This window comes from Ascaphus truei, chromosome 1 (genome assembly GCF_040206685.1).
Source record: "Ascaphus truei isolate aAscTru1 chromosome 1, aAscTru1.hap1, whole genome shotgun sequence".
Lineage (NCBI taxonomy): Eukaryota > Metazoa > Chordata > Amphibia > Anura > Ascaphidae > Ascaphus > Ascaphus truei.
The window spans coordinates 306,562,714-306,585,394 of record NC_134483.1 but is presented as its reverse complement, the minus strand read 5'-3'; positions in this window follow the sequence as shown (position 1 = coordinate 306,585,394).

The following is a 22,681-nucleotide window of genomic DNA, read 5'->3' as shown; positions in this document are numbered from 1 at the left end:
GACGACTCCCATTAACCCCTGACTATACCGGGGATACGCTTATCACAATGCCTTTCTGGTCTGTGCTGAAGCAGGGCATTCTGGCAGCCAAGTGGCTTGACCTTTATTAGTGAGCCTGGTTACCCCCTCTCGGAACCACAGACTTAGAAATCGCCAGCTCATATACAGTGCATAAAATATATTTATATATATACCCTTATACACCATTTTAATAAAAAATATCACAAAATTCTTCTAAGTCCCTCGGGAAGAGTGAAAGACGCGCACGTTCATTTTCAGAGCTCCTAGACCTTCCTACTGTATAAGAAGTTAGCCAAAAAGTAGCTTCGAAAAACGCTTAGGTTAAGTTTCAGAGTTGCTTCTAATGTACCGAAGCTGGACTTAGACATAATTTCACTCTCACAACATTATGGCTGGTTGGAGACAGTCCGAACCACAAGTACTGGGTCCATGGTTCTTGGCATATACTGGGGGGACGGGGACGACTCCCATTAACCCCTGACTATACCGGGGATACGCTTATCACAATGCCTTTCTGGTCTGTGCTGAAGCAGGGCATTCTGGCAGCCAAGTGGCTTGACCTTTATTAGTGAGCCTGGTTACCCCCTCTCGGAACCACAGACTTAGAAATCGCCAGCTCATATACAGTGCATAAAATATATTTATATATTATATTTATATATATACCCTTATACACCATTTTAATGAAAAATATCACAAAATTCTTCTAAGTCCCTCGGGAAGAGTGAAAGACGCGCACGTTCATTTTCAGAGCTCCTAGACCTTCCTACTGTATAAGAAGTTAGCCAAAAAGTAGCTTCGAAAAACGCTTAGGTTAAGTTTCAGAGTTGCTTCTAATGCACCAAAGCTGGACTTAGACATAATTTCACTCTCACAACATTATGGCTGGTTGGAGACAGTCCGAACCACAAGTACCGGGTCCATGGTTCTGGGCGTATACTGGGGGGACGGGGACGACTCCCATTAACCCCTGACTATACCGGGGATACGCTTATCACAATGCCTTTCTGGTCTGTGCTGAAGCAGGGCATTCTGGCAGCCAAGTGTCTTGACCTTTATTAGTGAGCCTGGTTACCCCCTCTCGGAACCACAGACTAAGAAATCGCCAGCTCATATACAGTGCATAAAATATATTTATATATATACCATTATACACCATTTTAATAAAAAATATCACAAAATTCTTGTAAGTCCCTCGGGAAGAGTGAAAGACGCGCACGTTCATTTTCAGAGCTCCTAGACCTTCCTATAAGAAGTTAGCCAAAAAGTAGCTTCGAAAAACGCTTAGGTTAAGTTTCAGAGTTGCTTCTAATGCACCAAAGCTGGACTTAGACATAATTTCACTCTCACAACATTATGGCTGGTTGGAGACTGTCCGAACCACAAGTACCGGGTCCATGGTTCTGGGCGTATACTGGGGGGACGGGGACGACTCCCATTAACCCCTGACTATACCGGGGATACGCTTATCACAATGCCTTTCTGGTCTGTGCTGAAGCAGGGCATTCTGGCAGCCAAGTGGCTTGACCTTTATTAGTGAGCCTGGTTACCCCCTCTCGGAACCACAGACTTAGAAATCGCCAGCTCATATACAGTGCATAAAATATATTTATATATATACCCTTATACACCATTTTAATTAAAAATATCACAAAATTCTTCTAAGTCCCTCGGGAAGAGTGAAAGACGCGCACATTCATTTTCAGAGCTCCTAGACCTTCCTATAAGAAGTTAGCCAAAAAGTAGCTTCGAAAAACGCTTAGGTTAAGTTTCAGAGTTGCTTCTAATGTACCAAAGCTGGACTTAGACATAATTTCACTCTCACAACATTATGGCTGGTTGGAGACAGTCCGAAACACAAGTACCGGGTCCATGGTTCTGGGCGTATACTGGTGGGACGGGGACGACTCCCATTAACCCCTGACTATACCGGGGATACGCTTATCACAATGCCTTTCTGGTCTGTGCTGAAGCAGGGCATTCTGGCAGCCAAGTGGCTTGACCTTTATTAGTGAGCCTGGTTACCCCCTCTCGGAACCACAGACTTAGAAATCGCCAGCTCATATACAGTGCATAAAATATATTTATATATATACCCTTATACACCATTTTAATAAAAAATATCACAAAATTCTTCTAAGTCCCTCGGGAAGAGTGAAAGACGCGCACGTTCATTTTCAGAGCTCCTAGACCTTCCTACTGTATAAGAAGTTAGCCAAAAAGTAGCTTCGAAAAACGCTTAGGTTAAGTTTCAGAGTTGCTTCTAATGTACCGAAGCTGGACTTAGACATAATTTCACTCTCACAACATTATGGCTGGTTGGAGACAGTCCGAACCACAAGTACTGGGTCCATGGTTCTTGGCATATACTGGGGGGACGGGGACGACTCCCATTAACCCCTGACTATACCGGGGATACGCTTATCACAATGCCTTTCTGGTCTGTGCTGAAGCAGGGCATTCTGGCAGCCAAGTGGCTTGACCTTTATTAGTGAGCCTGGTTACCCCCTCTCGGAACCACAGACTTAGAAATCGCCAGCTCATATACAGTGCATAAAATATATTTATATATTATATTTATATATATACCCTTATACACCATTTTAATGAAAAATATCACAAAATTCTTCTAAGTCCCTCGGGAAGAGTGAAAGACGCGCACGTTCATTTTCAGAGCTCCTAGACCTTCCTACTGTATAAGAAGTTAGCCAAAAAGTAGCTTCGAAAAACGCTTAGGTTAAGTTTCAGAGTTGCTTCTAATGCACCAAAGCTGGACTTAGACATAATTTCACTCTCACAACATTATGGCTGGTTGGAGACAGTCCGAACCACAAGTACCGGGTCCATGGTTCTGGGCGTATACTGGGGGGACGGGGACGACTCCCATTAACCCCTGACTATACCGGGGATACGCTTATCACAATGCCTTTCTGGTCTGTGCTGAAGCAGGGCATTCTGGCAGCCAAGTGTCTTGACCTTTATTAGTGAGCCTGGTTACCCCCTCTCGGAACCACAGACTAAGAAATCGCCAGCTCATATACAGTGCATAAAATATATTTATATATATACCATTATACACCATTTTAATAAAAAATATCACAAAATTCTTGTAAGTCCCTCGGGAAGAGTGAAAGACGCGCACGTTCATTTTCAGAGCTCCTAGACCTTCCTATAAGAAGTTAGCCAAAAAGTAGCTTCGAAAAACGCTTAGGTTAAGTTTCAGAGTTGCTTCTAATGCACCAAAGCTGGACTTAGACATAATTTCACTCTCACAACATTATGGCTGGTTGGAGACTGTCCGAACCACAAGTACCGGGTCCATGGTTCTGGGCGTATACTGGGGGGACGGGGACGACTCCCATTAACCCCTGACTATACCGGGGATACGCTTATCACAATGCCTTTCTGGTCTGTGCTGAAGCAGGGCATTCTGGCAGCCAAGTGGCTTGATCTTTTTTAGTGAGCCTGGTTACCCCCTCTCGGAACCACAGACTTAGAAATCGCCAGCTCATATACAGTGCATAAAATATATTTATATATATACCCTTATACACCATTTTAATAAAAAATATCAAAAAATTCTTGTAAGTCCCTCGGGAAGAGTGAAAGACGCGCACGTTCATTTTCAGAGCTCCTAGACCTTCCTATAAGAAGTTAGCCAAAAAGTAGCTTCGAAAAACGCTTAGGTTAAGTTTCAGAGTTGCTTCTAATGCACCAAAGCTGGACTTAGACATAATTTCACTCTCACAACATTATGGCTGGTTGGAGACATTCCGAACCACAAGTACCGGGTCCATGGTTCTGGGCGTATACTGGGGGGACGGGGACGACTCCCATTAACCCCTGACTATACCGGGGATACGCTTATCACAATGCCTTTCTGGTCTGTGCTGAAGCAGGGCATTCTGGCAGCCAAGTGGCTTGACCTTTATTAGTGAGCCTGGTTACCCCCTCTCGGAACCACAGACTTAGAAATCGCCAGCTCATATACAGTGCATAAAATATATTTATATATATACCCTTATACACCATTTTAATTAAAAATATCACAAAATTCTTGTAAGACCCTCGGGAAGAGTGAAAGACGCGCACGTTCATTTTCAGAGCTCCTAGACCTTCCTATAAGAAGTTAGCCAAAAAGTAGCTTCGAAAAACGCTTAGGTTAAGTTTCAGAGTTGCTTCTAATGTACCAAAGCTGGACTTAGACATAATTTCACTCTCACAACATTATGGCTGGTTGGAGACAGTCCGAACCACAAGTACCGGGTCCATGGTTCTGGGCGTATACTGGGGGGACGGGGACGACTCCCATTAACCCCTGACTATACCGGGGATACGCTTATCACAATGCCTTTCTGGTCTGTGCTGAAGCAGGGCATTCTGGCAGCCAAGTGGCTTGACCTTTATTAGTGAGCCTGGTTACCCCCTCTCGGAACCACAGACTTAGAAATCGCCAGCTCATATACAGTGCATCAAATATATTTATATATATACCCTTATACACCATTTTAATAAAAAATATCACAAAATTCTTGTAAGTCCCTCGGGAAGAGTGAAAGACGCGCACGTTCATTTTCAGAGCTCCTAGACCTTCCTATAAGAAGTTAGCCAAAAAGTAGCTTCGAAAAACGCTTAGGTTAAGTTTCAGAGTTGCTTCTAATGCACCAAAGCTGGACTTAGACATAATTTCACTCTCACAACATTATGGCTGGTTGGAGACAGTCCGAACCACAAGTACCGGGTCCATGGTTCTGGGCGTATACTGGGGGGACGGGAACGACTCCCATTAACCCCTGACTATACCGGGGATACGCTTATCACAATGCCTTTCTGGTCTGTGCTGAAGCAGGGTATTCTGGCAGCCAAGTGGCTTGACCTTTATTAGTGAGCCTGGTTACCCCCTCTCGGAACCACAGACTTAGAAATCGCCAGCTCATATACAGTGCATAAAATATATTTATATAATATATTTATATATATACCCTTATACACCATTTTAATAAAAAATATCACAAAATTCTTCTAAGTCCCTCGGGAAGAGTGAAAGACGTGCACGTTCATTTTCAGAGCTCCTAGACCTTCCTATAAGAAGTTAGCCAAAAAGTAGCTTCGAAAAACGCTTAGGTTAAGTTTCAGAGTTGCTTCTAATGTACCAAAGCTGGACTTAGACATAATTTCACTCTCACAACATTATGGCTGGTTGGAGACAGTCCGAACCACAAGTACCGGGTCCATGGTTCTGGGCGTATACTGGGGGGACGGGGACGACTCCCATTAACCCCTGACTATACCGGGGATACGCTTATCACAATGCCTTTCTGGTCTGTGCTGAAGCAGGGCATTCTGGCAGCCAAGTGGCTTGACCTTTATTAGTGAGCCTGGTTACCCCCTCTCGGAACCACAGACTTAGAAATCGCCAGCTCTAATACAGTGCATAAAATATATTTATATAATATATTTATATATATACCATTATACACCATTTTAATAAAAAATATCACAAAATTCTTCTAAGTCCCTCGAGAAGAGTGAAAGACGCGCACGTTCATTTTGAGAGCTCCTAGACCTTCCTATAAGAAGTTAGCCAAAAAGTAGCTTCGAAAAACGCTTACAGTAGGTTAAGTTTCAGAGTTGCTTCTAATGTACCAAAGCTGGACTTAGACATAATTTCACTCTCACAACATTATGGCTGGTTGGAGACAGTCCGAAACACAAGTACCGGGTCCATGGTTCTGGGCGTATACTGGGGGGACGGGGACGACTCCCATTAACCCCTGACTATACCGGGGATACGCTTATCACAATGCCTTTCTGGTCTGTGCTGAAGCAGGGCATTCTGGCAGCCAAGTGGCTTGACCTTTATTAGTGAGCCTGGTTACCCCCTCTCGGAACCACAGACTTAGAAATCGCAAGCTCATATACAGTGCATAAAATATATTTATATAATATATTTATATATATACCCTTATACAACATTTTAATAAAAAATATCACAAAATTCTTCTAAGTCCCTCGGGAAGAGTGAAAGACGCGCACGTTCATTTTCAGAGCTCCTAAACCTTCCTATAAGAAGTTAGCCAAAAAGTAGCTTCGAAAAACGCTTAGGTTAAGTTTCAGAGTTGCTTCTAATGTACCGAAGTTGGACTTAGACATAATTTCACTCTCACAACATTATGGCTGGTTGGAGACAGTCCGAACCACAAATACCGGGTCCATGGTTCTTGGCATATACTGGGGGGACGGGGACGACTCCCATTAACCCCTGACTATACCGGGGATACGCTTATCACAATGCCTTTCTGGTCTGTGCTGAAGCAGGGCATTCTGGCAGCCAAGTGGCTTGACCTTTATTAGTGAGCCTGGTTACCCCCTCTCGGAACCACAGACTTAGAAATCGCCAGCTCATATACAGTGCATAAAATATATTTATATAATATATTTATATATATACCCTTATACACCATTTTAATTAAAAATATCACAAAATTCTTCTAAGTCCCTCGGGAAGAGTGAAAGACGCGCACATTCATTTTCAGAGCTCCTAGACCTTCCTATAAGAAGTTAGCCAAAAAGTAGCTTCGAAAAACGCTTAGGTTAAGTTTCAGAGTTGCTTCTAATGTACCAAAGCTGGACTTAGACATAATTTCACTCTCACAACATTATGGCTGGTTGGAGACAGTCCGAAACACAAGTACCGGGTCCATGGTTCTGGGCGTATACTGGTGGGACGGGGACGACTCCCATTAACCCCTGACTATACCGGGGATACGCTTATCACAATGCCTTTCTGGTCTGTGCTGAAGCAGGGCATTCTGGCAGCCAAGTGGCTTGACCTTTATTAGTGAGCCTGGTTACCCCCTCTCGGAACCACAGACTTAGAAATCGCCAGCTCATATACAGTGCATAAAATATATTTATATATATACCCTTATACACCATTTTAATAAAAAATATCACAAAATTCTTCTAAGTCCCTCGGGAAGAGTGAAAGACGCGCACGTTCATTTTCAGAGCTCCTAGACCTTCCTACTGTATAAGAAGTTAGCCAAAAAGTAGCTTCGAAAAACGCTTAGGTTAAGTTTCAGAGTTGCTTCTAATGTACCGAAGCTGGACTTAGACATAATTTCACTCTCACAACATTATGGCTGGTTGGAGACAGTCCGAACCACAAGTACCGGGTCCATGGTTCTTGGCATATACTGGGGGGACGGGGACGACTCCCATTAACCCCTGACTATACCGGGTATACGCTTATCACAATGCCTTTCTGGTCTGTGCTGAAGCAGGGCATTCTGGCAGCCAAGTGGCTTGACCTTTATTAGTGAGCCTGGTTACCCCCTCTCGGAACCACAGACTTAGAAATCGCCAGCTCATATACAGTGCATAAAATATATTTATATATTATATTTATATATATACCCTTATACACCATTTTAATGAAAAATATCACAAAATTCTTCTATGTCCCTCGGGAAGAGTGAAAGACGCGCACGTTCATTTTCAGAGCTCCTAGACCTTCCTACTGTATAAGAAGTTAGCCAAAAAGTAGCTTCGAAAAACGCTTAGGTTAAGTTTCAGAGTTGCTTCTAATGCACCAAAGCTGGACTTAGACATAATTTCACTCTCACAACATTATGGCTGGTTGGAGACAGTCCGAACCACAAGTACCGGGTCCATGGTTCTGGGCGTATACTGGGGGGACGGGGACGACTCCCATTAACCCCTGACTATACCGGGGATACGCTTATCACAATGCCTTTCTGGTCTGTGCTGAAGCAGGGCATTCTGGCAGCCAAGTGTCTTGACCTTTATTAGTGAGCCTGGTTACCCCCTCTCGGAACCACAGACTAAGAAATCGCCAGCTCATATACAGTGCATAAAATATATTTATATATATACCCTTATACACCATTTTAATAAAAAATATCACAAAATTCTTGTAAGTCCCTCGGGAAGAGTGAAAGACGCGCACGTTCATTTTCAGAGCTCCTAGACCTTCCTATAAGAAGTTAGCCAAAAAGTAGCTTCGAAAAACGCTTAGGTTAAGTTTCAGAGTTGCTTCTAATGCACCAAAGCTGGACTTAGACATAATTTCACTCTCACAACATTATGGCTGGTTGGAGACTGTCCGAACCACAAGTACCGGGTCCATGGTTCTGGGCGTATACTGGGGGGACGGGGACGACTCCCATTAACCCCTGACTATACCGGGGATACGCTTATCACAATGCCTTTCTGGTCTGTGCTGAAGCAGGGCATTCTGGCAGCCAAGTGGCTTGACCTTTATTAGTGAGCCTGGTTACCCCCTCTCGGAACCACAGACTTAGAAATCGCCAGCTCATATACAGTGCATAAAATATATTTATATATATACCCTTATACACCATTTTAATAAAAAATATCAAAAAATTCTTGTAAGTCCCTCGGGAAGAGTGAAAGACGCGCACGTTCATTTTCAGAGCTCCTAGACCTTCCTATAAGAAGTTAGCCAAAAAGTAGCTTCGAAAAACGCTTAGGTTAAGTTTCAGAGTTGCTTCTAATGCACCAAAGCTGGACTTAGACATAATTTCACTCTCACAACATTATGGCTGGTTGGAGACATTCCGAACCACAAGTACCGGGTCCATGGTTCTGGGCGTATACTGGGGGGACGGGGACGACTCCCATTAACCCCTGACTATACCGGGGATACGCTTATCACAATGCCTTTCTGGTCTGTGCTGAAGCAGGGCATTCTGGCAGCCAAGTGGCTTGACCTTTATTAGTGAGCCTGGTTACCCCCTCTCGGAACCACAGACTTAGAAATCGCCAGCTCATATACAGTGCATAAAATATATTTATATATATACCCTTATACACCATTTTAATTAAAAATATCACAAAATTCTTGTAAGACCCTCGGGAAGAGTGAAAGACGCGCACGTTCATTTTCAGAGCTCCTAGACCTTCCTATAAGAAGTTAGCCAAAAAGTAGCTTCGAAAAACGCTTAGGTTAAGTTTCAGAGTTGCTTCTAATGCACCAAAGCTGGACTTAGACATAATTACACTCTCACAACATTATGGCTGATTGGAGACAGTCCGAACCACAAGTACCGGGTCCATGGTTCTGGGCGTATACTGGGGGGACGGGGACGACTCCCATTAACCCCTGACTATACCGGGGATACGCTTATCACAATGCCTTTCTGGTCTGTGCTGAAGCAGGGCATTCTGGCAGCCAAGTGGCTTGACCTTTATTAGTGAGCCTGGTTACCCCCTCTCGGAACCACAGACTTAGAAATCGCCAGCTCATATACAGTGCATAAAATATATTTATATAATATATTTATATATATACCCTTATACACCATTTTAATAAAAAATATCACAAAATTCTTCTAAGTCCCTCGGGAAGAGTGAAAGACGCGCACGTTCATTATCAGAGCTCCTAGACCTTCCTATAAGAAGTTAGCAAAAAGTAGCTTCGAAAAACGCTTAGGTTAAGTTTCAGGGTTGCTTCTAATGTACCAAAGCTGGACTTAGACATCATTTCACTCTCACAACATTATGGCTGGTTGGAGACAGTCAAAACCACAAGTACTGGGTCCATGGTTCTGGGCGTATACTGTGGGGACGGGGACGACTCCCATTAACCCCTGACTATACCGGGGATACGCTTATCACAATGCCTTTCTGGTCTGTGCTGAAGCAGGGCATTCTGGCAACCAAGTGGCTTGACCTTTATTAGTGAGCCTGGTTACCCCCTCTCGGAACCACAGACTTAGAAATCGCCAGCTCATATACAGTGCATAAAATATATTTATATAATATATTTATATATATACATTTATACACCATTTTAATAAAAAATATCACAAAATTCTTCTAAGTCCCTCGGGAAGAGTGAAAGACGCGCACGTTCATTTTCAGAGCTCCTAGACCTTCCTATAAGAAGTTAGCCAAAAAGTAGCTTCGAAAAACGCTTAGGTTAAGTTTCAGAGTTGCTTCTACTGTAATGTACCAAAGCTGGACTTAGACATAATTTCACTCTCACAACATTATGGCTGGTTGGAGATAGTCCGAACCACAAGTACCGGGTCCATGGTTCTGGGCGTATACTGGGGGGACGGGGACGACTCCCATTAACCCCTGACTATACCGGGGATACGCTTATCACAATGCCTTTCTGGTCTGTGCTGAAGCAGGGCATTCTGGCAACCAAGTGGCTTGACCTTTATTAGTGAGCCTCGTTACCCCCTCTCGGAACCACAGACTTAGAAATCGCCAGCTCATATACAGTGCATAAAATATATTTATATATATACCCTTATACCCCATTTTAATAAAAAATATCACAAAATTCTTCTAAGTCCCTCGGGAAGAGTAAAAGACGCGCACGTTCATTTTCAGAGCTCCTAGACCTTCCTATAAGAAGTTAGCCAAAAAGTAGCTTCGAAAAACGCTTAGGTTAAGTTTCAGAGTTGATTCTAATGTACCAAAGCTGGACTTAGACATAATTTCACTCTCACAACATTATGGCTGGTTGGAGACAGTCCGAAACACAAGTACCGGGTCCATGGTTCTGGGCGTAAACTGGGGGGACGGGGACGACTCCCATTAACCCCTGACTATACCGGGGATACGCTTATCACAATGCCTTTCTGGTCTGTGCTGAAGCAGGGCATTCTGGCAGCCAAGTGGCTTGACCTTTATTAGTGAGCCTGGTTACCCCCTCTCGGAACCACAGACTTAGAAATCGCCAGCTCATATACAGTGCATAAAATATATTTATATATATACCCTTATACACCATTTTAATAAAAAATATCACAAAATTCTTCTAAGTCCCTCGGGAAGAGTGAAAGACGCGCACGTTCATTTTCAGAGCTTCTAGACCTTCCTATAAGAAGTTAGCCAAAAAGTAGCTTCGAAAAACGCTTAGGTTAAGTTTCAGAGTTGCTTCTAATGTACCAAAGCTGGACTTAGACATAATTTCACTCTCACAACTTTATGGCTGGTTGGAGACAGTCCGAACCACAAGTACCGGGTCCATGGTTCTGGGTGTATACTGGGGGGACGGGGGGGACTCCCATTAACCCCTGACTATACCGGGGATACGCTTATCACAATGCCTTTCTGGTCTGTGCTGAAGCAGGGCATTCTGGCAGCCAAGTGGCTTGACCTTTATTAGTGAGCCTGGTTACCCCCTCTCAGAACCACAGACTTAGAAATCGCAAGCTCAAATACAGTGCATAAAATATATTTATATAATATATTTATATATATACCCTTATACAGTACACCATTTTAATAAAAAATATCACAAAATTCTTCTAAGTCCCTCGGGAAGAGTGAAAGACGCGCACGTTCATTTTCAGAGCTCCTAGACTTTCCTATAAGAAGTTAGCCAAAAAGTAGCTTCGAAAAACGCTTAGGTTAAGTTTCAGAGTTGCTTCTAATGTACCAAAGCTGGACTTAGACATAATTTCACTCTCACAACATTATGGCTGGTTGGAGACAGTCCGAACCACAAGTACCGGGTCCATGGTTCTGGGCGTATACTGGGGGGACGGGGACGACTCCCATTAACCCCTGACTATACCGGGGATACGCTTATCACAATGCCTTTCTGGTCTGTGCTGAAGCAGGGCATTCTGGCAGCCATGTGGCTTGACCTTTATTAGTGAGCCTGGTTACCCCCTCTCGGAACCACAGACTTAGAAATCGCCAGCTCATATACAGTGCATAAAATATATTTATATATATACCCTTATACACCATTTTAATAAAAAATATCACAAAATTCTTGTAAGTCCCTCGGGAAGAGTGAAAGACGCGCACGTTCATTTTCAGAGCTCCTAGACCTTCCTATAAGAAGTTAGCCAAAAAGTAGCTTCGAAAAACGCTTAGGTTAAGTTTCAGAGTTGCTTCTAATGCACCAAAGCTGGACTTAGACATAATTTCACTCTCACAACATTATGGCTGGTTGGAGACAGTCCGAACCACAAGTACCGGGTCCATGGTTCTGGGCGTATACTGGGGGAACGGGGACGACTCCCATTAACCCCTGACTATACCGGGGATACGCTTATCACAATGCCTTTCTGGTCTGTGCTGAAGCAGGGCATTCTGGCAGCCAAGTGGCTTGACCTTTATTAGTGAGCCTGGTTACCCCCTCTCGGAACCACAGACTTAGAAATCGCTAGCTCATATACAGTGCATGAAATATATTTATATAATATATTTATATATATACCCTTATACACCATTTTAATAAAAAATATCACAAAATTCTTCTAAGTCCCTCGGGAAGAGTGAAAGACGCGCACGTTCATTATCAGAGCTCCTAGACCTTCCTATAAGAAGTTAGCAAAAAGTAGCTTCGAAAAACGCTTAGGTTAAGTTTCAGGGTTGCTTCTAATGTACCAAAGCTGGACTTAGACATCATTTCACTCTCACAACATTATGGCTGGTTGGAGACAGTCAAAACCACAAGTACTGGGTCCATGGTTCTGGGCGTATACTGGGGGGACGGGGACGACTCCCATTAACCCCTGACTATACCGGGGATACGCTTATCACAATGCCTTTCTGGTCTGTGCTGAAGCAGGGCATTCTGGCAACCAAGTGGCTTGACCTTTATTAGTGAGCCTGGTTACCCCCTCTCGGAACCACAGACTTAGAAATCGCCAGCTCATATACAGTGCATAAAATATATTTATATAATATATTTATATATATACATTTATACACCATTTTAATAAAAAATATCACAAAATTCTTCTAAGTCCCTCGGGAAGAGTGAAAGACGCGCACGTTCATTTTCAGAGCTCCTAGACCTTCCTATAAGAAGTTAGCCAAAAAGTAGCTTCGAAAAACGCTTAGGTTAAGTTTCAGAGTTGCTTCTACTGTAATGTACCAAAGCTGGACTTAGACATAATTTCACTCTCACAACATTATGGCTGGTTGGAGATAGTCCGAACCACAAGTACCGGGTCCATGGTTCTGGGCGTATACTGGGGGGACGGGGACGACTCCCATTAACCCCTGACTATACCGGGGATACGCTTATCACAATGCCTTTCTGGTCTGTGCTGAAGCAGGGCATTCTGGCAACCAAGTGGCTTGACCTTTATTAGTGAGCCTCGTTACCCCCTCTCGGAACCACAGACTTAGAAATCGCCAGCTCATATACAGTGCATAAAATATATTTATATATATACCCTTATACCCCATTTTAATAAAAAATATCACAAAATTCTTCTAAGTCCCTCGGGAAGAGTAAAAGACGCGCACGTTCATTTTCAGAGCTCCTAGACCTTCCTATAAGAAGTTAGCCAAAAAGTAGCTTCGAAAAACGCTTAGGTTAAGTTTCAGAGTTGATTCTAATGTACCAAAGCTGGACTTAGACATAATTTCACTCTCACAACATTATGGCTGGTTGGAGACAGTCCGAAACACAAGTACCGGGTCCATGGTTCTGGGCGTAAACTGGGGGGACGGGGACGACTCCCATTAACCCCTGACTATACCGGGGATACGCTTATCACAATGCCTTTCTGGTCTGTGCTGAAGCAGGGCATTCTGGCAGCCAAGTGGCTTGACCTTTATTAGTGAGCCTGGTTACCCCCTCTCGGAACCACAGACTTAGAAATCGCCAGCTCATATACAGTGCATAAAATATATTTATATATATACCCTTATACACCATTTTAATAAAAAATATCACAAAATTCTTCTAAGTCCCTCGGGAAGAGTGAAAGACGCGCACGTTCATTTTCAGAGCTTCTAGACCTTCCTATAAGAAGTTAGCCAAAAAGTAGCTTCGAAAAACGCTTAGGTTAAGTTTCAGAGTTGCTTCTAATGTACCAAAGCTGGACTTAGACATAATTTCACTCTCACAACTTTATGGCTGGTTGGAGACAGTCCGAACCACAAGTACCGGGTCCATGGTTCTGGGTGTATACTGGGGGGACGGGGGGGACTCCCATTAACCCCTGACTATACCGGGGATACGCTTATCACAATGCCTTTCTGGTCTGTGCTGAAGCAGGGCATTCTGGCAGCCAAGTGGCTTGACCTTTATTAGTGAGCCTGGTTACCCCCTCTCAGAACCACAGACTTAGAAATCGCAAGCTCATATACAGTGCATAAAATATATTTATATAATATATTTATATATATACCCTTATACAGTACACCATTTTAATAAAAAATATCACAAAATTCTTCTAAGTCCCTCGGGAAGAGTGAAAGACGCGCACGTTCATTTTCAGAGCTCCTAGACTTTCCTATAAGAAGTTAGCCAAAAAGTAGCTTCGAAAAACGCTTAGGTTAAGTTTCAGAGTTGCTTCTAATGTACCAAAGCTGGACTTAGACATAATTTCACTCTCACAACATTATGGCTGGTTGGAGACAGTCCGAACCACAAGTACCGGGTCCATGGTTCTGGGCGTATACTGGGGGGACGGGGACGACTCCCATTAACCCCTGACTATACCGGGGATACGCTTATCACAATGCCTTTCTGGTCTGTGCTGAAGCAGGGCATTCTGGCAGCCATGTGTCTTGACCTTTATTAGTGAGCCTGGTTACCCCCTCTCGGAACCACAGACTAAGAAATCGCCAGCTCATATACAGTGCATAAAATATATTTATATATATACCCTTATACACCATTTTAATAAAAAATATCACAAAATTCTTGTAAGTCCCTCGGGAAGAGTGAAAGACGCGCACGTTCATTTTCAGAGCTCCTAGACCTTCCTATAAGAAGTTAGCCAAAAAGTAGCTTCGAAAAACGCTTAGGTTAAGTTTCAGAGTTGCTTCTAATGCACCAAAGCTGGACTTAGACATAATTTCACTCTCACAACATTATGGCTGGTTGGAGACATTCCGAACCACAAGTACCGGGTCCATGGTTCTGGGCGTATACTGGGGGGACGGGGACGACTCCCATTAACCCCTGACTATACCGGGGATACGCTTATCACAATGCCTTTCTGGTCTGTGCTGAAGCAGGGCATTCTGGCAGCCAAGTGGCTTGACCTTTATTAGTGAGCCTGGTTACCCCCTCTCGGAACCACAGACTTAGAAATCGCCAGCTCATATACAGTGCATAAAATATATTTATATATATATACCCTTATACACCATTTTAATTAAAAATATCACAAAATTCTTGTAAGACCCTCGGGAAGAGTGAAAGACGCGCACGTTCATTTTCAGAGCTCCTAGACCTTCCTATAAGAAGTTAGCCAAAAAGTAGCTTCGAAAAACGCTTAGGTTAAGTTTCAGAGTTGCTTCTAATGCACCAAAGCTGGACTTAGACATAATTACACTCTCACAACATTATGGCTGGTTGGAGACAGTCCGAACCACAAGTACCGGGTCCATGGTTCTGGGCGTATACTGGGGGGACGGGGACGACTCCCATTAACCCCTGACTATACCGGGGATACGCTTATCACAATGCCTTTCTGGTCTGTGCTGAAGCAGGGCATTCTGGCAGCCAAGTGGCTTGACCTTTATTAGTGAGCCTGGTTACCCCCTCTCGGAACCACAGACTTAGAAATCGCCAGCTCATATACAGTGCATAAAATATATTTATATATATACCCTTATACACCATTTTAATAAAAAATATCACAAAATTCTTGTAAGTCCCTCGGGAAGAGTGAAAGACGCGCACGTTCATTTTCAGAGCTCCTAGACCTTCCTATAAGAAGTTAGCCAAAAAGTAGCTTCGAAAAACGCTTAGGTTAAGTTTCAGAGTTGCTTCTAATGCACCAAAGCTGGACTTAGACATAATTTCACTCTCACAACATTATGGCTGGTTGGAGACAGTCCGAACCACAAGTACCGGGTCCATGGTTCTGGGCGTATACTGGGGGGACGGGGACGACTCCCATTAACCCCTGACTATACCGGGGATACGCTTATCACAATGCCTTTCTGGTCTGTGCTGAAGCAGGGCATTCTGGCAGCCAAGTGGCTTGACCTTTATTAGTGAGCCTGGTTACCCCCTCTCGGAACCACAGACTTAGAAATCGCAAGCTCATATACAGTGCATGAAATATATTTATATAATATATTTATATATATACCCTTATACACCATTTTAATAAAAAATATCACAAAATTCTTCTAAGTCCCTCGGGAAGAGTGAAAGACGCGCACGTTCATTATCAGAGCTCCTAGACCTTCCTATAAGAAGTTAGCCAAAAAGTAGCTTCGAAAAACGCTTAGGTTAAGTTTCAGGGTTGCTTCTAATGTACCAAAGCTGGACTTAGACATAATTTCACTCTCACAACATTATGGCTGGTTGGAGACAGTCAAAACCACAAGTACTGGGTCCATGGTTCTGGGCGTATACTGGGGGGACGGGGACGACTCCCATTAACCCCTGACTATACCGGGGATACGCTTATCACAATGCCTTTCTGGTCTGTGCTGAAGCAGGGCATTCTGGCAACCAAGTGGCTTGACCTTTATTAGTGAGCCTGGTTACCCCCTCTCGGAACCACAGACTTAGAAATCGCCAGCTCATATACAGTGCATAAAATATATTTATATAATATATTTATATATATACATTTATACACCATTTTAATAAAAAATATCACAAAATTCTTCTAAGTCCCTCGGGAAGAGTGAAAGACGCGCACGTTCATTTTCAGAGCTCCTAGACCTTCCTATAAGAAGTTAGCCAAAAAGTAGCTTCGAAAAACGCTTAGGTTAAGTTTCAGAGTTGCTTCTACTGTAATGTACCAAAGCTGGACTTAGACATAATTTCACTCTCACAACATTATGGCTGGTTGGAGATAGTCCGAACCACAAGTACCGGGTCCATGGTTCTGGGCGTATACTGGGGGGACGGGGACGACTCCCATTAACCCCTGACTATACCGGGGATACGCTTATCACAATGCCTTTCTGGTCTGTGCTGAAGCAGGGCATTCTGGCAACCAAGTGGCTTGACCTTTATTAGTGAGCCTCGTTACCCCCTCTCGGAACCACAGACTTAGAAATCGCCAGCTCATATACAGTGCATAAAATATATTTATATATATACCCTTATACCCCATTTTAATAAAAAATATCACAAAATTCTTCTAAGTCCCTCGGGAAGAGTAAAAGACGCGCACGTTCATTTTCAGAGCTCCTAGACCTTCCTATAAGAAGTTAGCCAAAAAGTAGCTTCGAAAAACGCTTAGGTTAAGTTTCAGAGTTGATTCTAATGTACCAAAGCTGGACTTAGACATAATTTCACTCTCACAACATTATGGCTGGTTGGAGACAGTCCGAAACACAAGTACCGGGTCCATGGTTCTGGGCGTAAACTGGGGGGACGGGGACGACTCCCATTAACCCCTGACTATACCGGGGATACGCTTATCACAATGCCTTTCTGGTCTGTGCTGAAGCAGGGCATTCTGGCAGCCAAGTGGCTTGACCTTTATTAGTGAGCCTGGTTACCCCCTCTCGGAACCACAGACTTAGAAATCGCCAGCTCATATACAGTGCATAAAATATATTTATATATATACCCTTATACACCATTTTAATAAAAAATATCACAAAATTCTTCTAAGTCCCTCGGGAAGAGTGAAAGACGCGCACGTTCATTTTCAGAGCTTCTAGACCTTCCTATAAGAAGTTAGCCAAAAAGTAGCTTCGAAAAACGCTTAGGTTAAGTTTCAGAGTTGCTTCTAATGTACCAAAGCTGGACTTAGACATAATTTCACTCTCACAACTTTATGGCTGGTTGGAGACAGTCCGAACCACAAGTACCGGGTCCATGGTTCTGGGTGTATACTGGGGGGACGGGGACGACTCCCATTAACCCCTGACTATACCGGGGATACGCTTATCACAATGCCTTTCTGGTCTGTGCTGAAGCAGGGCATTCTGGCAGCCAAGTGGCTTGACCTTTATTAGTGAGCCTGGTTACCCCCTCTCAGAACCACAGACTTAGAAATCGCAAGCTCATATACAGTGCATAAAATATATTTATATAATATATTTATATATATACCCTTATACAGTACACCATTTTAATAAAAAATATCACAAAATTCTTCTAAGTCCCTCGGGAAGAGTGAAAGACGCGCACGTTCATTTTCAGAGCTCCTAGACTTTCCTATAAGAAGTTAGCCAAAAAGTAGCTTCGAAAAACGCTTAGGTTAAGTTTCAGAGTTGCTTCTAATGTACCAAAGCTGGACTTAGACATAATTTCACTCTCACAACATTATGGCTGGTTGGAGACAGTCCGAACCAGAAGTACCGGGTCCATGGTCCTGGGCGTATACTGGGGGGACGGGGACGACTCCCATTAACCCCTGACTATACCGGGGATACGCTTATCACAATGCCTTTCTGGTCTGTGCTGAAGCAGGGCATTCTGGCAGCCAAGTGGCTTGACCTTTATTAGTGAGCCTGGTTACCCCCTCTCGGAACCACAGACTTAGAAATCGCAAGCTCATATACAGTGCATAAAATATATTTATATAATATATTTATATATATACCCTTATACAGTACACCATTTTAATAAAAAATATCACAAAATTCTTCTAAGTCCCTCGAGAAGAGTGAAAGCCGCGCACGTTCATTTTTAGAGCTCCTAGACCTTCCTATAAGAAGATAGCCAAAAAGTAGCTTCGAAAAACGCTTAGGTTAAGTTTCAGAGTTGCTTCTAATGTACCAAAGCTGGACTTTGACATAATTTCACTCTCACAACATTATGGCTGGTTGGAGACAGTCCGAACCACAAGTACCGGGTCCATGGTTCTGGGCGTATACTGGGGGGACGGGGACGACTCCCATTAACCCCTGACTATACCGGGGATACGCTTATCACAATGCCTTTCTGGTCTGTGCTGAAGCAGGGCATTCTGGCAGCCAAGTGGCTTGACCTTTATTAGTGAGCCTGGTTACCCCCTCTCGGAACCACAGACTTAGAAATCGCCAGCTCATATACAGTGCATAAAATATATTTATATAATATATTTATATATATACCCTTATACACCATTTTAATAAAAAATATCACAAAATTCTTCTAAGTCCCTCGGGAAGAGTGAAAGACGCGCACGTTCATTATCAGAGCTCCTAGACCTTCCTATAAGAAGTTAGCCAAAAAGTAGCTTCGAAAAACGCTTAGGTTAAGTTTCAGGGTTGCTTCTAATGTACCAAAGCTGGACTTAGACATAATTTCACTCTCACAACATTATGGCTGGTTGGAGACAGTCAAAACCACAAGTACTGGGTCCATGGTTCTGGGCGTATACTGGGGGGACGGGGTCGACTCCCATTAACCCCTGACTATACCGGGGATACGCTTATCACAATGCCTTTCTGGTCTGTGCTGAAGCAGGGCATTCTGGCAACCAAGTGGCTTGACCTTTATTAGTGAGCCTGGTTACCCAATCTCGGAACCACAGACTTAGAAATCGCCAGCTCATATACAGTGCATAAAATATATTTATATAATATATTTATATATATACATTTATACACCATTTTAATAAAAAATATCACAAAATTCTTCTAAGTCCCTCGGGAAGAGTGAAAGACGCGCACGTTCATTTTCAGATCTCCTAGACCTTCCTATAAGAAGTTAGCCAAAAAGTAGCTTCGAAAAACGCTTAGGTTAAGTTTCAGAGTTGCTTCTACTGTAATGTACCAAAGCTGGACTTAGACATAATTTCACTCTCACAACATTATGGCTGGTTGGAGATAGTCCGAACCACAAGTACCGGGTCCATGGTTCTGGGCGTATACTGGGGGGACGGGGACGACTCCCATTAACCCCTGACTATACCGGGGATACGCTTATCACAATGCCTTTCTGGTCTGTGCTGAAGCAGGGCATTCTGGCAACCAAGTGGCTTGACCTTTATTAGTGAGCCTCGTTACCCCCTCTCGGAACCACAGACTTAGAAATCGCCAGCTCATATACAGTGCATAAAATATATTTATATATATACCCTTATACCCCATTTTAATAAAAAATATCACAAAATTCTTCTAAGTCCCTCGGGAAGAGTAAAAGACGCGCACGTTCATTTTCAGAGCTCCTAGACCTTCCTATAAGAAGTTAGCCAAAAAGTAGCTTCGAAAAACGCTTAGGTTAAGTTTCAGAGTTGCTTCTAATGTACCAAAGCTGGACTTAGACATAATTTCACTCTCACAACATTATGGCTGGTTGGAGACAGTCAAAACCACAAGTACTGGGTCCATGGTTCTGGGCGTATACTGGGGGGACGGGGACGACTCCCATTAACCCCTGACTATACCGGGGATACGCTTATCACAATGCCTTTCTGGTCTGTGCTGAAGCAGGGCATTCTGGCAGCCAAGTGGCTTGACCTTTATTAGTGAGCCTGGTTACCCCCTCTCGGAACCACAGACTAAGAAATCGCCAGCTCATATACTGTACAGTGCATAAAATATATTTATATATATACCCTTATACACCATTTTAATAAAAAATATCACAAAATTCTTGTAAGTCCCTCGGGAAGAGTGAAAGACGCGCACGTTCATTTTCAGAGCTCCTAGACCTTCCTATAAGAAGTTAGCCAAAAAGTAGCTTCGAAAAACGCTTAGGTTAAGTTTCAGAGTTGCTTCTAATGCACCAAAGCTGGACTTAGACATAATTTCACTCTCACAACATTATGGCTGGTTGGAGACATTCCGAACCACAAGTACCGGGTCCATGGTTCTGGGCGTATACTGGGGGGACGGGGACGACTCCCATTAACCCCTGACTATACCGGGGATACGCTTATCACAATGCCTTTCTGGTCTGTGCTGAAGCAGGGCATTCTGGCAGCCAAGTGGCTTGACCTTTATTAGTGAGCCTGGTTACCCCCTCTCGGAACCACAGACTTAGAAATCGCCAGCTCATATACAGTGCATAAAATATATTTATATATATACCCTTATACACCATTTTAATTAAAAATATCACAAAATTCTTGTAAGACCCTCGGGAAGAGTGAAAGACGCGCACGTTCATTTTCAGAGCTCCTAGACCTTCCTATAAGAAGTTAGCCAAAAAGTAGCTTCGAAAAACGCTTAGGTTAAGTTTCAGAGTTGCTTCTAATGCACCAAAGCTGGACTTAGACATAATTACACTCTCACAACATTATGGCTGGTTGGAGACAGTCCGAACCACAAGTACCGGGTCCATGGTTCTGGGCGTATACTGGGGGGACGGGGACGACTCCCATTAACCCCTGACTATACCGGGGATACGCTTATCACAATGCCTTTCTGGTCTGTGCTGAAGCAGGGCATTCTGGCAGCCAAGTGGCTTGACCTTTATTAGTGAGCCTGGTTACCCCCTCTCGGAACCACAGACTTAGAAATCGCCAGCTCATATACAGTGCATAAAATATATTTATATAATATATTTATATATATACCCTTATACACCATTTTAATAAAAAATATCACAAAATTCTTCTAAGTCCCTCGGGAAGAGTGAAAGACGCGCACGTTCATTTTCAGAGCTCCTAAACCTTCCAATAAGAAGTTAGCCAAAAAGTAGCTTCGAAAAACGCTTAGGTTAAGTTTCAGAGTTGCTTCTAATGTACCAAAGCTGGACTTAGACATAATTTCACTCTCACAACATTATGGCTGGTTGGAGACAGTCCGAAACACAAGTACCGGGTCCATGGTTCTGGGCGTAAACTGGGGTGACGGGGACGACTCCCATTAACCCCTGACTATACCGGGGATACGCTTATCACAATGCCTTTCTGGTCTGTGCTGAAGCAGGGCATTCTGGCAGCCAAGTGGCTTGACCTTTATTAGTGAGCCTGGTTACCCCCTCTCGGAACCACAGACTTAGAAATCGCCAGCTCATATACAGTGCATAAAATATATTTATATATATACCCTTATACACCATTTTAATAAAAAATATCACAAAATTATTCTAAGTCCCTCGGGAAGAGTGAAAGACGCGCACGTTCATTTTCAGAGCTTCTAGACCTTCCTATAAGAAGTTAGCCAAAAAGTAGCTTCGAAAAACGCTTAGGTTAAGTTTCAGAGTTGCTTCTAATGTACCAAAGCTGGACTTAGACATAATTTCACTCTCACAACTTTATGGCTGGTTGGAGACAGTCCGAACCACAAGTACCGGGTCCATGGTTCTGGGTGTATACTGGGGGGACGGGGACGACTCCCATTAACCCCTGACTATACCGGGGATACGCTTATCACAATGCCTTTCTGGTCTGTGCTGAAGCAGGGCATTCTGGCAGCCAAGTGGCTTGACCTTTATTAGTGAGCCTGGTTACCCCCTCTCAGAACCACAGACTTAGAAATCGCAAGCTCATATACAGTGCATAAAATATATTTATATAATATATTTATATATATACCCTTATACAGTACACCATTTTAATAAAAAATATCACAAAATTATTCTAAGTCCCTCGGGAAGAGTGAAAGACGCGCACGTTCATTTTCAGAGCTCCTAGACTTTCCTATAAGAAGTTAGCCAAAAAGTAGCTTCGAAAAACGCTTAGGTTAAGTTTCAGAGTTGCTTCTAATGTACCAAAGCTGGACTTAGACATAATTTCACTCTCACAACATTATGGCTGGTTGGAGACAGTCCGAACCACAAGTACCGGGTCCATGGTTCTGGGCGTATACTGGGGGGACG